Raw genomic sequence first — 14,214 nt, 5'->3', positions numbered from 1 at the left:
CCGGCGGTGGGAGCGACTCCGGGCCCGAGGACCTCGCTCTCGGGGGTCTCCTGTGCTGCCCTCATCAGGTCCAGGGTCCACTATCACACTGCCAAGAGTTGCAGCGTGGCAAGTTTTCAACCACTTTTTTTTGATTTGTTAATTTAAAAAGCATTTCATTAACTTCAGGATTTGGGAGTTTTTACATTTAAAGAAGAAACCGGGATTCCTCAGTCAATCGAGAAAATCGGAGACTCCGCAGCCGCCTCCTTCCAGGGCCAGAGAACGTTTCGTTCTGTCCTAGCAGGCTGTCACTTCTTTCGTCCTTCCCGGTACTGCGTGGTGTGTCCTGACTGCCTGGGACGGGGTTGCGATGGCCTCAGAATATGTGGGTCATTCAATGGCCATCCTGCCGCCAAGAGCCACAGCACGTTTGCTGTTTGTCTTGCTGAATGGAACTGTGCCTTGTATCTTCCATGCCTGAAAGAAGCAGAACAGAACTTTGTTTGTTGGCAAGAACCGGCAATACACGCAGATGACGAAACGCTGCCTTTCTTCCTTGTCAGTCTGAAATAGGTTTACTTCTGGAGAGTGGCAGATACAAGTGCTTCCGGCCGGGCACAGTGGCTCATGCCTGTAATCCCAGCACTTTGGGAGGCCGAGGTGGGTGGATCGCCTGAGGTCAGGAGCTCGAGACCAGCCTGACCAACATAGTGAAACCTTGTCTCTACTAAAAATACAAAAATTAGCCAGATGTGGTGGCACGTGCCTGTAATCCCCGCTACTCAGGAGGCTAAGGCACGAGAAATTGCTTGAACCCAGGAGGCGGAGGTTGCAGTGAGCCAAAATTGTGCCACTGCATTGCAGCCTGGGCAACAGAGCAAGACTCTATCTCAAAAGAAAAAAAAAATGTTTCAGAGTCAAAAGTATAGAAGTTCTCATGGCCAGGTACCTTTGACTTAAGTTCTCATCACTAACTGTTTTCCACAAAGAAGAGGGAGGGTGGCAAGGAGGAGGAGGGAGATGAACTTTTAAGATAAAAAAACTAATATAACTGCTCTGTTCAGTCACAATAGTTTCTAGATCAGTATTTCATTCAACAAATGGAAGAAACAAGCCCCAAGGAAGTTAAATAACTTGCCAAAAGTTAGAGAGAGAGAGGGGTCCCCCAACCCCAGTCATGTTACCACACTGAATTAGAAGACATAGTTTAAAGGAAAGGCCTGTTCCCTAACCCTATGAGATTCTTTCACAACTGGAGAAACAGAAACTGCCACTCTAATCAACCTAAAAGTGAATCAGGAAAGTAAGTTGCTTACCTTTCTACATCCTTTTGGACAAATGTCACTTTAAAAATCACGATTGGCCGGGCGCGGTGGCTCAAGCCTGTAATCCCAGCACTTTGGGAGGCTGAGACGGGCGGATCACGAGGTCAGGAGATCGAGACCATCGTGGCTAACACGGTGAAACCCCGTCTCTACTAAAAATACAAAAAACTAGCCGGGCAAGGTGGCAGGCACCTGTAGTCCCAGCTACTCGGGAGGCTGAGGCAGGAGAATGGCGGGAACCCAGGAGGCGGAGCTTGCAGTGAGCTGAGATCGCGCCACTGCACTCCAGCCTGGGCGACAGAGCGAGACTCTGTCTCAAAAAAAAAAAAAAAAATCACGATTATCCCTAATCAGACAATTTAAGAATCTTTGTAGTTTCACTTTAGAGCCAGCTGATGTTAATTGGCGTAGAACATGCAGCTCCTAGAAAGTTTCCTGCAGAAGGGAAAGGGGTGTAAAGGCCTCCCCAAAAATTTTCGGACAGACTGCAAAATGTTTAAAAGGCCATTTTTATGTTTACTAGTGGATTTTCAGTATTCTGTGATGTGGTATCAACCAAAAAACGATAAATGTGAAGAAGTGGCAGCAAATAATATCCCTAGAGAGACCTTTTTTCCGGGATTTATCCTGTGGGAATTGAGTTTTTCCTGGCTGTAAGTTAACTTCAATTCTAGATGTTAAGAAGGTTCACAGACACACCGCTGCATAGGGTATGAGTCTACTCCGCCTGCCGTCACAAAACACCACAGGCTGGGCTTATGTTCTCGCAGCTCTGGAGGCTGGGAGTCTGAGACCAGGGGGCCGTCAAGGCTGTTTCTGCTGAGCGCCTCTCCCTGGCACGCGGATGGCAGCTTCTCGCAGTGTCTTCCAATGACAGAGGGCTCTGATGTCTCTTCCTATAAGGACACAATCCCATTGGGTCAGGGCCCCACCCTCAGGACCTTAACTAACTATAAATACTTCCTTATTCGAAAGAGAGGCACGGTGGGTGTGACGGCATCAACACATGAATTTGTGGAGGGACACATACATTCAGTTTGTAACAGATAGTAAGGCTAAAATGTCTTTTTTTATTTTATTTTTTTTTTCCTGAGACGGAGTCTCACTCTGTTGCCCACGCTGGAGTGAAGTGGCACGATCTGGGCTCACTGCAAGCGCCTGTAATCCCCGCTACTCGGGAGGCTACAGCGCAAGAAATTGCTTGAACCCAGGAGGGCTCACGCCATTCTCCTTCCTCAGCCTCCTGAGTAGCTGGGACTACAGGCACCCACCACCATGCCCAGCTAATTTTTTTGTATTTTTAGTAGAGATGGGGTTTCACCGTGTTAGCCAGGATGATCTCGATCTCCTGACCTTGTGATCCGCCTGCCTCGGGCTCCCAAAGTGCTGGGATTACAGGTGTGAGCCACCACGCCCGGACCATGTCTTTTTTTTTTTGAGACAGTGTCTCACTGTCACCCAGGCTGCAGGGCAGTGGTGTGATCTTGGCTCACTGCAACCTCTGCCTCCTGGGTTCAAGCGATTCTCATGCCTCAGCCTCCCGAATAGCTGGGATTACAGGTACCTGCCATAACGCCCAGCTAATTTTTGTATTTTTAGTAGAGACGAGGTTTCATCACGTTGGCCAGGCTGGTCTCGAACTCCTGACCTCAAGTGATCCACCTGCCTTGACCTCCCAAAGAGCTGAGATTACAGGGGTGAGCCACTATGCCCAGCCTTAAAAATTTCTTCAGGCCGGGCGCGGTGGCTCAAGCCTGTAATCCCAGCACTTTGGGAGGCCGAGGCGGGTGGATCACGAGGTCAGGAGATCGAGACCATCCTGGCTAACATGGTGAAACCCCGTCTCTACTAAAAATACAAAAAAAAAACTAGCCAGGCGTGGTGGCGGGCGCCTGTAGTCCCAGCTACTCGGAGGCTGAGGCAGGAGAATGGCGTGAACCTGAGAGGCGGAGCTTGCAGTGAGCCGAGATCGCGCCACTGCACTCCAGCCTGGGTGACACAGCGCGAGACTCTGTCTCAAAAAAAAAAAAAAAAAAAAAAAAAAAAAAAAAAGTTGTGGTATTCTACTTCCTAATCTTAAGTTATATTACAAAGGAATAGTAATCAAAACTGGATGGCATAAAAACAGGCACATAAAGCAATGGAACAGNAAAAAAAAAAAAAAAAAAAAAAAAAAAAAAAAATTTCTTCGGCCGGGCGCGGTGGCTCAAGCCTGTAATCCCAGCACTTTGGGAGGCCGAGACGGGCGGATCACGAGATCAGGAGATGGAGACCATCCTGGCTAACATGGTGAAACCCCGTCTCTACTAAAAATACAAAAAAAAACTAGCGGGCGAGGTGACGGGCGCCTGTAGTCCCAGCTACTCGGGAGGCTGAGGCAGGAGAATGGCGGGAACCCGGGAGGCGGAGCTTGCAGTGAGCTGAGATGCAGCCACTGCACTCCAGCCTGGGTGACAGAGCCAGACTCTGTCTCAAAAAAAAAAAAAAAAAAAAAAAAAAATTTCTTCAAATTATTTTTAAAATACATTTATAAAATATGAATTATAAACATGGTTACAATCTATGCTTATATTTTTTGTAACATGTAAAAAATTGGAAACATTTTAAAATCCATAAACACAAGTATCGACAAACACTTCTTGAATTCCAAATTGCTAACACTTGTTAAAGGCTATCAGCAATTTACTGGCCACTAATTGTAAGTACGACTTGGACTGTAATGCACTCCTGAGATTCACAGTGTCAGAGAATCAGCCTTTAGACGCCAACTTGAACCAACCATTTAGGGACTGGATTTAATTAGAAATCAAAGAACACCAGAAACAGAAACTGGAACTTAGGGCCAGGACTTCAAGATGGGAAACCGGAACTCAAAGCTGAAGGCAGCAGGAAAAGTGAGTCACGGGCAGACACCAGGGCAGGGCGGGGGCAACGCCCAGACACACGTGGGGCTGAGAGCAGATGCCCACAGCCGGAGTTTGCCCTGGCACTGGTGCTGGCAGGAAAGGAGTGCTGTTTCCCCAACACTGGCTGAGTGGCAGGCACGTAGGCTATGCTGTTTCTTCACACCTACAGCAGCATTGCAACGCAAGGTCCGTCCCCACGTAGATGGGGAAGCAGAGACTTGGTGACAGGGCAGGGGCGAGCTGGGGGTTGAGATGCAAACCCAAATCTGCCAGCTCCAAGATCCCCCCTCCAACCTCTTCTAAGAGCCATACCCCAGGCTGATGATGTTGCGTGAAGATGTCCAGGTTCTCCTTGTGGTGAAAACCAACTGACTACCTTCCCAGGAAACAGGTCTCACTATCCAGGCCTTGAATACGATTGTCTTTAATTGTCTTTAATAGGAATATTTAGACTTCCCCACCTACAATTTAGGTAACTGTTGATACAAACGTCGCCACCGTTTGGAGGTTGGTAGCAGGTGAATGTTGAAGTTTTAGTCCTCGGCTACATGGTGACAAGTGTGTAAATAATTCGTGCAGCCAATGTTCAGTACTTTATCGAGAATTCTAAAGAAACAGACAAGTGTGACCTCAAAATTCAATGTGTCTCTGGTTCATTTCTTCCTAATTCCCTTTGTTATGCACCAGTAAGCCCTCTTTTTCTTTTTGAATCATGCTATTCATGTTCTTCCGTATTTTCTGCAGTCCTGTAGGGTGGAGACTGCAGCGAGCTTCGATGGTGCCTGTATCAGGTGCTGGGGGTAAAGCAGCGGCTCTGATGTTGTGGGGCTTTTGTGGACACCACCAAGAAAGCTGCAAAGTAGACATAATTACCCCGGAAATGCCGCTGCGCTCCCTGGCCCTCCCGACCTGGGCCCTCCTGCACTTTCCCTCCACTCCATCGCCCTCGCCGCCCACTGCTTCCTTCACAGCCTTGTTTTAAAAATACTTTATAATGTCAATCTTAGCTCACCCAATGACCTCTTGGAAAAAGAATTCAACAGAAATCACAACCATTCAGAATGGAGGCCAAAAACTGGCCCCATGTGGTGGCACATGCCTGTGGTCCCAGCTACTCAAAAGGATGAGGTGGGAGGATCATCTGGGCCCAGGAGGTTGAGGCTGCAGTGAGCCATGATCGCACCACTGCACTCCCACCTGGGTGACAGAGTGAGGCCCTGTCTCGAAAAGACAAAATGAAACAAAACAAAACACACCCTGGCCCCAGGTCATCCTCCTGCTATGTTCAAATGCTTACTGTCCTGTGAAGGGGCTCCACGTGCATCCCACAGACTGATGGCGGTGACAGGAGGAGGGAGGCTGGTGACGTCCCAGAATAACACACAGCAGGCAAAGTGCCCATCTGTGGTTTCAGAAAGGACTTGTGAGGCCAGGTGCGGTGGCTCATGCCTGTAATCCCAGCACTTTGGGAGGCTGAGGTAGGCAGATCATCTGAGGTCAGGAGTTCAAGACCAGCCCGCGCAACATGATGAAATCCTGTTTCTACTAAAAATACAAAAATCATCCAGAGGTGGTGGAGTGTGCCTGTAATCCCAGCTACTTGGGAGGCCGAGGGAGGAGAATCTCTTGAACCCAGGAGGTGGAGGCTGCAGTGAGCCGAGACCATGCCACTGCACTCCAGCCTAGGTGACAGAGTGAGACTGTCTCAAAAAAAAAAAAAAAGAAGAAGTCAGCTTGGGCTGTGATCATCTGAAAGCTCAAGTGGGGCTGGAGGGTCCGCTTCCAAGAGGCCTCCTTGGCTGTGGGCTCCTCTCCATGTGGGCCTCTCTCAGGGGTGCAGGGAGGCCTAAGACATGTCAGCTGGCTCCCCTCAAAGTGAGATTTCCAGGAGAGGGAAGTTCTTTTCTTATCTCATGGAATCACAAAATTATCAGAATTTTCCGTGTTTATTATGATCTTCCTGCATGGGTTCCCCATTGATTCAGAGCTAAATATGAGTGACACTCCCGGCATGGGACTGTGGGTGGGGATGGGGGAACGCACATCCAAACCATGTCAGTGGCATATCAGTATTTTTCTTTTTAAAAGTGAGATATGTTAACTCATCGTGTGGTACACTTTGCAGAGGTTGCTCCATTGGAAACAGAACCGACTTCCAGGACAGAGGCTCTTCTGGTCTTTGGGCTTGAGTCTGTGCAAATAGGACATTTGTAAAAGAAGATTCTGGTTAAAATAAATTACTCTAGGGAAATGCATGTGACTCCAGAGAGAAAACTTGGTGGGGAGGAGGAACATGGAATTTGGTACTGGAACCAGTGAGGGGGTGGGTTCCTGGGAAGGTCACACAATCAGGCAGCTTCAGTCCCTTCTCTGACCTCATCTCCCTGTTCCCTACGACACCCCCCATATTCCTTGACAGAATTATCTCTCACCTCTTCCATTCCTGAGCTGTCTCCATCATGAACTTCTTGTAATAAATCTAGATCTAAACAGGCAAGGGAAAAATAGAAATAGCTAACAAACATGAAAATGTGCTCAAATGCCCTTCTTAACATAGGGAATATAAATTAAGGCAAAAATAGATACGTTGGGGAATTTCAAACAGTAGAGAATGTGATTGAATGTCTCTGAACAGTGGCACCTCACAATTTCCACCAATGTATACTTCTCTCAGTATAGTTCAAGATATACATAATTCAGATTTAAAAAAGAAATGTACTGAGCCATGCATGCTAGTTTGAGCCTATTATCCCAGGTACTTAGGAGGCTGAGGTGGGAGGATTGCTTGAGCCCAGGAGTTAGAGGCTGCAGGGAGCTATGATCACACCACTGCACTCCAGTCTAGGTGACAGGCTGAGGCCCTGTCTCAAAAAAAAAAAAAAAGACAAATAAATAAATAACTGAAATAACAATGCAGCACAACAAAAGCATTGCTCTTTTGGTAAACAGAGCAGGGAACACCAGATCACCAGAACACCAGGCGGAATTGCAATCACTTAAAAAACAAATATCAGGCCGGGCGCAGTGGCTCACACCTGTAATCCCAGCACTTGGGAGGCCGAGGCAGGCGGATCACTTGAGGTTAGGAGTTCAAGACCAGACTGGCCAACATGGGGAGACCCCGTCTCTACCAAAAATACAAAAATTAGCCAGGCGTGGTGGCAGGCACCTGTAATCTCAGCTACTCGGGAGGCTGAGGAAGGAGAATCGCTTGAACCTGGGAACAGAGGTTGCAGTGAACCGAGATCATGCCACTGCACTCCAGCCTGGGCGACAAGAGCAAAACTCTGTCTCAAAAAAAAAAAAAAAATCAAAACAAACAAACAAACCAAAAAAACAAAGTAAGGTCATGGGGAATCGGGACTCTCCCTGCTTAGCTGGTCTTAAATGGGGGTTGGAGAAGGACTTCCATGAACACAACAGGTGACAGCTCTGAAGAGGAGGAAGAGCAGGCTGAGTCCCTGGCACCCGCACGTGTGAGTGGGCAGCGAAGTGGACACAAGTGGACACTGGCAACGTCCATCCTCCTCTAAGCACCTGCCTCAAGCATTTTTACAGACCCCATCATTTCTCCACCCTACCAGCCCACCCTCATCTTCAGCAAACAACCTGACCTCCTCATCCACAAGGCTGAAGTCCAGGGCTCTGAGCTCCTGTAAGTCTTAGAGGAAGTGGATCCTATGTCCTGGCCAACACTCGCCTCTCCGGCTGAGCCTGTGATTTTGCCAAATCAAGATTTTAAGTTCCAGCTTTCCACCTAACATCTCTGCAGCGTTTAGGTCAACCTCTGCCTGTCACCTGAATACCGTAACTTCTATGTGAAGCATCTTTTCAAAGTCTCGCAGTGGCCTCCCGGACACAGTCTGGCGTTGACAGGCCACCCCAGGATGAGCCTAGCTCACACCTCTCCTAGGCTCTCCCAGGCTCCTGCCACTTCTCCCATCATGCCTTCTGGCCCAGATGGTTCCGTTTTATCTCTTTCTTTATTTTATTTTATTTTATTTTATTTTTTTGAGACGGAGTCTCGCTCTGTCGCCCGGGCTGGAGTGCAGTGGCCGGATCTCGGCTCACTGCAAGCTCCGCCTCCCGGGTTCACGCCATTCTCCTGCCTCAGCCTCCTGAGTAGCTGGGACTACAGGCGCCGCCACCTCGCCCGGCTAGTTTTTTGTATTTTTTAGTGGAGACGGGGTTTCACCGTTAGCCAGGATGGTCTCGATCTGCTGACCTTGTGATCCACCCGTCTCGGCCTCCCAGAGTGCTGGGATTACAGGCTTGAGCCACCGCGCCCGGCCTATCTCTTTCTTATGTACCCCACAAATGCCCATGCTGTTTTTCTGTTTCAAAAACTTTCTTTCCATTGAGGGAAACCTGTCAGTCCTTGTTAGTCTAATGCTGCTGGGCTCTTCATGCCCACTTCAGACACTGGGGCCTCCTCTGGACAGGTGCCCCGCCCCACCCCCGCCACATCCCCGGCCCCCCAGGCCCCGCATACACGCACACCCAGACCCTGGTCAGGTGCCCCACGTGCGCGGGCACACCCCCAGGCAGGGCAGGTGCCTTACACACACACACCTGGCCTCTGGGCAGGTGCACACACCTGGTCCCCCCTTCCTTGTGCTCCTTCATCACAGCCCCTGCTGCACTGCCGATGAGCCTGGTTTTATGTGTTGTTTTAGCTCCTGCTTCATCGCATGCTCCGAAGGCTGAAACTTTACCTTGGAGTTTGTATCCTCATCACCTTGCACAGTGACCAAATGGTCTCCCAAAGAGTTAAGATTACAGATGTGGGATGGGCGCGGTGGCTCACACCTGTAATCCCAGCACTTTGGGAGGCCGAGGTGGGAGGATCATGAGGTCAAGAGATTGAGACCATCCTGGCTAACACGGTGAAACCCCATCTCTACTAAAAATACAAAAATCAGCTGGGCGTGGTGGCAGGCACCTGTAGTCCCAGCTACTCAGGGGGCTGAGGCAGGAGAATCACTTGAACCTGGGAGGTGGAGGTTGCAGTGAGCGGAGATCATGCCACTGCACTCCAGCCTGGTGACAGAGTGAGACTCCGTCTCAAAAAAAAAAAAAAAAAAAAAAAGGTTACAGACGTGAGCCACTTCACCCCACCACTCATTTCTTGAGTCAAGGCCGGGTGCAGTGGCCCACGCCTGTAATGCCAGCACTCTGGGAGGCTGAGGCAGGCTGATCACTTAATACCAGGCATTCAGGATGAGCCTGGCTAACATGGCAAAACGCTGTTTCTACTAAAAATACAAAACACCACTAGTGAGGCGTGGCGGCTCATGCCTGCAATCCAAGCACTTTGGGAGGCCAAGGTGGGAGGATCACCTGAGGTCAGGAGTTTGAGACTAGCCTGGCCAACATGGTGAAACCCCATCTCTGCTAAAAATACAAAAATTAAGGCCGGGTGCAGTGGCTCACGCCTGTAATCCCAGCACTTTGGGAGGCCGAGGCAGGCGGATTACCTGAGGTCAGGAGTTTGAGACCAGCTGGACCAATATGGAGAAACCCCATCTCTACTAAAAATACAAAATTAGCCAGGCGTGGTGGCGCATGCCTGTAATCCCAGCTACTCGGGAGGCTGAGGCAGGAGAATCACTTGAATCCAGGATGCGGAGGTTGCGGTGAGCCGAGATCATGCCATTGCACTCCAGCCTGGGCAACAAGAGTGAAACTCTGACTCAAAAAAAAAAAAAAAAAAAAAATTAGCCAGGCGTGGCGGCACATGCCAGTAATCCCAGCTACTCGGAAGGCTGAGGCAACTCGAACCGCTTGAACCTGGAGGTGGAGGTTGCAGTGAGCCGAGATGGCATCACTGCACTCCAGCCTGGGCAACAGAGCAACACTCTGTCTCAAAAAAAAAAAAAAAAAAAAAAAACCATGTCCATTTTGCCAGTTCTCCAGGTGCTTATGAAGTCTGGGTCTCTGCCTCTTCCTGACACATCCAATCCCCAACTGGGGAGTCTTTACCAAACTTCATGTCTCATCAACTCACTCCTCTTCTTTATGAGGGCGATGGCCAGGCAAGTCATCAAGGTGCAAGTGACACGGTTCTCAGGCCTAGAAGATAATGTTATGCCTATGTGCAGACGGGCGCTATGTAGGTTAAACCCCAGCAGATTTCTGCAAGAAATCACATGAATATAAACTGCAGCCCTAGACATCTTAGGCCAGAGTGGTGTTAGTTACGAAGGAAACACACATCCAGCTTCAAGAAGCCGTTTCAGGGCAGCCTGGGTCTTTAACGTGGGTTTCTGCAAAGGCTGTAGCCCTAGAGAGTTATAAAGTACACCACAGCAAAGTTTCTCATCTCCCCCTAGAGAGGGTCTTTCCAAAATTCCATGTTCCTGCAGACCCTAAACCTCCTAACAGGCCTCACCCATGTGGTTCCTTCGTCCCTGGCTGCTCCCTCCTGTGCCATCTCCTCCCGACAAGCCTGCACCCTCCTCGTCTGAGGGGGACCCCTTACTCAACTCCACTACAGCCTCCCTGGCTTCCCAGGCTGGGAGACTCAGAGCTCTTTTCCTGCAGCCAGGAAGGGTGGAGTCCTCTCTGACTGCTTTTTGAGCCATACACCGTCATGGAATGTCTATGACAAATTAAAATCCTCCATCTCATTACTATGTTTTTATTGCCATAGGGAATTTAAAACATGAAAAAGCAGGGAGAAGAGTATCAGGAACCCCACCTGTATCCATCACACCCAGCTTCAACAATTTTCGCCACACCAGCTTGTCCATTGTTTCTCACCTGTCTCTACCAACTGCTTCCTCTTTAGATTATTTAGAAGAAAATCCTAAGCATAATATTATGCCATTCATAAATAACTGCAGTATGTGTCTCTACAAGGTAACTCTCTATTCATCAGTAACTGCAATATGTGTCTCCACAAGATAACTCTATTTCGAAGAATTACAAGTTTACAGACAAATTGCAACCACTTATATATCCTACCCTTGGATTTACCAATTAAGGTTTCGTCATGTTCTCTGAGAGCGACAGAGAGATGTATATATACACACATATATACAGACATACACATTCATATGTGTGTGTATATTTCACTAAACTTTTTGAGAGAAACTTGAAGGTATCTTAACTCCTCACCCCTAAATAATTCATTGCTATCTCCTAAGATAAAAGACATTCTCTTACATAGCCATAAAACAATGAGCCAATTCGGCTGGGCGCGGTGGCTCACACCTGTAATCCCAGCACTTTGGGAGGCCGAGGCAGGTGGATCACGAGGTCAGGAGATCGAGAACATCCTGGCTAACACGGTGAAACCCCGTCTCTACTAAAAATACAAAAATTAGCTGGGTGTGGTGGGAGGCGTCTGTAGTCCCAGCTACTCGGGAGGCTGAGGCAGGAGAATGGCGTGAACCCAGGAGACAGAGCTTGTAGCCCAGATCATACTACTGCACTCCAGCCTGGGCAACAGAGCGAGACTCCGTCTCAAAAAAAAAAAAAAAAAAAAAGAAAAAAAAGAACCAATTCAAGAAATTTAGCCTTGGTTAGAAGACTGATACACAGTCCATACTCAAATCCCAAACTGACCGTAGTGGCTCACACCTGTAATCCCAGCACTTTGGGAGGCTGAGGCAGGCAGATCACTTGAGTCCAGGAGTTCAAGACCAGCCTGGACAACATGAAGAAACCCTGTCTACTAAAAATACAAAAGTTAGCCAGGCATGGTGGTGTGGGCCTGTAGTCCCAGCTGCTCGGGAGGCTGAGGCACGAGAATCGCTTGAGCCCAGGAGGTGGAGGTTGCAGTGAGCCGAGATCGCACACTGCTGCACTCCAACCTGGGAGACGGAGCAAGAAGACTCCATCTCAAAATAAATAAATAAAATAAAATAAAATAAAATAAAATAAAATCCAGTAATGTTAATCACAGCAAATGTTTACTCTGACCTCAGAGCTAATCTAGGATTGCCCATGTCGTGCTTGAGTTCTCTCCTTAGTCTCCCATAATTTGGAAAACTTCCTCAAGTGTTCACTGTCTTTTATGACCTTGGCATTTTTAAAGATTATGGGCCATTTGTTTCGCAGAATATCCTTCAATTTCAGTTTGTCTGATTGTTCCTCATGATAAGTTTGTGAATTTTTTTCTTTTTCTTTTTTTTTTGAGACGGAGTCTCGCTCTGTCACCCAGGCTGGAGTGCAGTTGCACAATCTTTGCTCACTGCAGGCTCCACCTCCCGGGTTCACGCCATTCTCCTGCCTCAGCCTTCTGAGTAGCTGGGACTGCAGGTGCCCGCCACCCCGCCCAGCTAGTTTTTTCTAGTTTTAGTAGAGATGGGATTTCACCATGTTAGCCAGGATGGTCTCGATCTCCTGACCTTGTGATGATCAGCACACCTCAGCCTTCCATAGTGCTGCTGGGATTACAGGCGTGAGCTACTGCGCCCGGCCGAATTTTAGCTGGAATACCATGTAACTGAGGCAGACACATAGTGGTGTGGGGCGGAGGGGGTCAGGCCACCATTATTAGTTACGCTAACTTTGATTACTTGATTCAGATGGGGTCTAACATATTGGTTCACTGTAAAAATACTCCTTTCCCTTTGAAATTAATAAGCAACAAGCAATTAATAAGCTTTGAGGTGGTGTACATAATCTACATCCTTAACAGAATTTCACCCAGTGATTTTAGCATTCATTTGTGATTTCTGCCAGAATTCTAGTGGTTACAAGATAATGATTTTTAAAATAATTCTGGCCAGGTGCGGTGGCTCACATCTGTAATCCCAGCATTCTGGGAGGTCGAAGTAAGCAGACTGCTTCAGCCCAGGAGTTCGAGATCAGCCTGAGCAACATGAGGAAACCTCGTCTCTACAAAAAATGCAAAAATTAGCTGGGCATGGTGGTGCATGCCTGTAGTCCTAGCTACTTGGGAAGCTGAAGCGAGAAGATCACTTGAGCCCAGGAGATCAAGACTGCAGTGAGCTGGGATTGTGCCACTGCACTCCAGCCTGGGTGACAGAGCAAGACCCTGTCTCCAAAAATAAAAATAAAAAAATTTCTTCTTCATATATTAGTCAGCATTTTACCGTAAAGAAGAGCTTTCTTTTTTCCTTCCTCATTGCTACTATTTTTTACTTACTCACTCATGTATACTACTCAGTATCTGTAAAAGCTCATGCGTTCTTTTATACCCAAAGTATTCAAATGTATTACCACCATTCTTTATTTTAATACTTCCACCTAATTTGCCTCGGTCAGTTCCTTATTGTGTTTCTATTTGAGTAGCTTTTGTGGCTGGAGATACTCCACAGCAAAACCTTCTAAGGGCTTCTCTTGCCTCATAGTAAATCTGTTTTTTTTGAGACAGAGTTTCGCTCTTGTTTTCCAGGCTGGAGTGCAATGGCATGATCTAGCTCACAGCAACCTCCGCCTCCTGGGTTTAAGCAATTCTTCTGCCTCAGCCTCACGAGTAGCTGGGACGACAAGTGCCTGCCACCATGCTCAGCTAATTTTTTTGTATTTTACTAGAGATAGGGGTTTCACCATGTTGGCCAGGCTGGTCTCGAACTCCTGATGTCAGATGATCCACCCGCCTTGGCCTCCCAACATGCTAGGATTACAGGTTTGAGCTATCACGTCTGGCCTGCCTCATAGTAAATCTTGACTCACTGCCTCCTTCTTCCTCCTGTGTTCCTTTTCGTGGATGGTGTGTCTCTGGCCCTGGCTTAGTCATCGTTTTCTGGTTCCTTCTTAAGTTGGCTTGGACCCGCTTCTGAGCCACCCAAGCACCCTACACAGCCTCACCCCACCCTCCATCCCTCACCCTCACCCTCCATCCCTCACCCTCACCCTCCATCCCTCACCCTTACCCTCCAGCCCTCACCCTCCATCCCTCACCCTCCATCCCTCACCCTCACCCTCCATCCCTCACCCTCACCCTCCATCCCTCACCCCACCCTCCATCCCTCACCCTCACCCTCCATCCCTCACCCTCCATCCCTCACCCTCACCCTCCATCCCTC

General features: G+C 48.4%; 1 long non-coding RNA gene across 1 annotated transcript in view; it reads right to left on the bottom strand.

Annotated features, from left to right (window-relative positions):
• Positions 1 to 6,140: 6,140 nt before the first annotated feature.
• The window catches only part of LOC112632182, a 16,303-nt gene continuing 8,229 nt past the window's right edge, over positions 6,141 to 14,214 (bottom strand). Inside the window, exons 2-3 of the long non-coding RNA XR_003121273.1 lie at positions 6,646 to 6,698; positions 6,141 to 6,404 (exon numbers count right to left, since the gene is read on the bottom strand). This is a non-coding gene — a long non-coding RNA (uncharacterized LOC112632182). The remainder of the gene's footprint in view (positions 6,405 to 6,645; positions 6,699 to 14,214) is intronic.

Source organism: Theropithecus gelada, chromosome 9 (genome assembly GCF_003255815.1).
Source record: "Theropithecus gelada isolate Dixy chromosome 9, Tgel_1.0, whole genome shotgun sequence".
Lineage (NCBI taxonomy): Eukaryota > Metazoa > Chordata > Mammalia > Primates > Cercopithecidae > Theropithecus > Theropithecus gelada.
The sequence above is the reverse complement of the archived record's forward strand: the minus strand, read 5'-3'. Positions and strand labels throughout refer to the sequence as shown.